The sequence below is a fragment of the Orycteropus afer genome, unplaced genomic scaffold (assembly GCF_000298275.1).
Source record: "Orycteropus afer afer isolate SDZICR_OR568_19922 unplaced genomic scaffold, OryAfe1.0 scaffold01092, whole genome shotgun sequence".
Taxonomy (NCBI): domain Eukaryota; kingdom Metazoa; phylum Chordata; class Mammalia; order Tubulidentata; family Orycteropodidae; genus Orycteropus; species Orycteropus afer.
In genome coordinates, this window is record NW_006922679.1 from 302,082 (window position 1) to 304,954 (window position 2,873).

Consider the following 2,873-nt stretch of genomic DNA (forward strand, 5'->3'; position numbering starts at 1 on the left):
AAGGGCAAAGACCCTGACTTAAGTTAGCTAATAAACTGTCCTATTGCATTTGCATTGGCGTGGGTTGGCGTCTTCTTCTCTTCCGAAATTCTCCTTTACAGCCTGGGCACAACAAGGGCATGAGAGGAGTGAATAAAAGGCAGGTGAACGGCCCGTTCCTGCCTGAGACCAGAGCCTTGGGTGTCTGGGTACAGCCAACAAGACCCAAGGCTTTCATCCCAAAGCAGGCAGGCTCTCGGTTTACCCGGGCGCTCCCAGCAGACCTGTGCATGACAGTGCCGTGCAGAGACAGAGAATCGTGTTTATCTGTGCTGGTAACACGGTACTATTACTATAGTATTATTACCAAATGATTTTACATTAAGGAGCTCTGGTGGTGCATTTGTGAAGGCACTGGGTTGCTAACCCAAAGGTCGGTGGTTTGAACCCACCAGCTGCTCCACAGGAGAACAGTGAGGCAGTCTGCTCCCGGGAAGATTGACAGGCTTGGAAACTCAATGGGAGTGGCTGTGAGTCAGAATTGACTCAATGGCAGTGAGTCTGGTTTTGGTGTTTGGATTCTATAATACTATATTAATCATCAATATATTGTAATATTATATTAATTATATATATTGTAATGTTATGTTAATTATTATGTGTAATATTTTATTGTTAATATGTTGTAATATTATGTTAATTATATTGTACCATTATGTTAATTATTAATATATTGTACTATTATGTTAATTATTAATATATTGTAATATTATATTGGTTATTGATATATTGTAATATTATATTGGTTATTGATATATTGTAATATTATATTGGGAGCTCTGGTTGCATAGTGGCTAAGACACTTGCCTGCTAACCAGATGGCTGGTGGTTCAAACCCACCAGCCACTCCTCAGACGGAAGGTTGGACAATCTACTTCCATAGTAATACTGCCTCCGAAGCTCAAGGAGGGGTTATATAAAAAGGATTTCAGAATTAGAGAAGAAATTCGTTCACTTTTAGGTTTTCTCAATTTCACCAATGCTGACTGAAGTGTTGGTGACAGGGTTATTTCATCACCCCTGGAGTTGTGCTGGTTCCGCGGTAGCATTCTCCAGGCTGACTCAGCTCAGGGACAGCCACCCCCACCCCTACCCCCACCCCCCCACCCCCACCACCACCACCACCCCCACCCCACCCCCCGTCTGTCTGTCCGTCCCTGGAGGCCTGTGTGTGGCTGGAATCCTGAACAGGTTTCAGTGCAGCTTCCAGACTAAGACCAGGAAGAAAGGCCTGGGACCTGTTCTGTGAACCAGGCTGTGGGAGCCCAGTGGGTCACCCTGCTTGGAGCCACAGGCGGTCGTGGGGACGGCGCAAGACTGGGCATGGTGCCTGAGGACGCCATGAGCTGGGGCCACACCCACAGCCACCAGGTGGTGAGGAGGGGAACCGGAAGGGAGGGCCTGCGTTGAGATGTTGCGACTCTGGGACGTCGCGCGAGACTTGGTTGAGGTGTGAGGGGAGGGTGAGACTCGACCCGGAGACTCAGCGAAGACGCTCAGCAGCAGCGGCCGGAACCGCCCCCTTGGGCCGCCGGAATAAAGAGAGCAGGAGGGGGCGCTGGGCCGGGGTCACACCTCTGGGGCGAGGCTGGCAGGCCCTTCCAGGGAGCCCTGGCTGCGGGGCCAGGCTGCAGACCCGCTGCGTCACCAAGGCCCCGGCACCGGCGGTTAAAACTCCCCAAGTGATTGCAATGAGCAGCCAGGGCCGGCAACGCCCCGTCAGACAGGGCCGGGAACCCCTGCTAGGGCCGGGAACCCCTGCTCGGACAAGGCCGAGAACCGCTGGTCAGGGAACGCCGGCTCAGACGTGGTCAGGAACCCCTGCTCGGACAAAGCCGAGAACTCCGTCTCAGACAGGGTCGGGAACCCCCGGTCAAGGAACCCCCATTCAGACAGGGCTGGGAACCCCTGGTCAGGGAACCCCCACTCAGGACTGAGAACCCCCAGTCAAGGAACCCCCACGCAGACAGGGCTGCGTCAGTCAGACAAAGCCAGGAACCCCGACTCAGACAAAGCCGAAAACCCTGCTTCAGACAGGGCTGGGAACCCCCACTCAGACAGTGCCAAGAACCCCAACTCGGACAAAGCTAGGAATCCATCTCAGACAGGGTCGAGAACTACTGCTCAGACAAGGCTGGGAATCCATGGCCAGGGAACCCTGGTCAGGGACCCCTACTCAGACAGGGCCGGGAACCCCGAGTCAGCCAGGGCCAAGAACCCAGAAAGAGGCATCAGGGAGGCTGTGAAAAGTCACAGGCTTATTAGACTCACAGACCCCGAGATGGAGAGACTGCACACCATGACGCAGGGCCACCGGGGGTTCCGCCCAGGGACGTGGTGACAGTCTGGCATTGTAGGAGACAGCTTAAGTATAGCAAGCGGGGTGGCATTGCCAGGTTCCCCGGGCCTCCCACAGATGATGCATTTTGAAAACTTCTGCAGACTCAGTGGCAGAGGGCTGCCCCTACCTGTGGGGGCCCTGGGCCAGGACCCCTGGAGGCCCAGGGCTGTGAGAACCTCATAGGGGAGCTGTCGGGGAGTGGATTTGATGCATTGTTCAAGATACGGAGCCAGTGCCTGCCAGCCAGGGCCTCAGAAGGGCATCAAGGTAGAATTGTAAGAAAATGCCGTCTTGATAGCCAACCTGCTCTATGCGTCCTTTGAAGGAATATCCAAGAACTGCACTTGATTTCTGGGAAACTCTGCTTAATGGATAAGTATAAAAATAACTCTATAAAAAAATCATCTATCATGGGATCAAATTGACGATAGCCACTCGAAAGGTTCAAGAGGAACCTTGGGGGGCAGTGAGTTTATGTTCGTAGGAGAGGAAC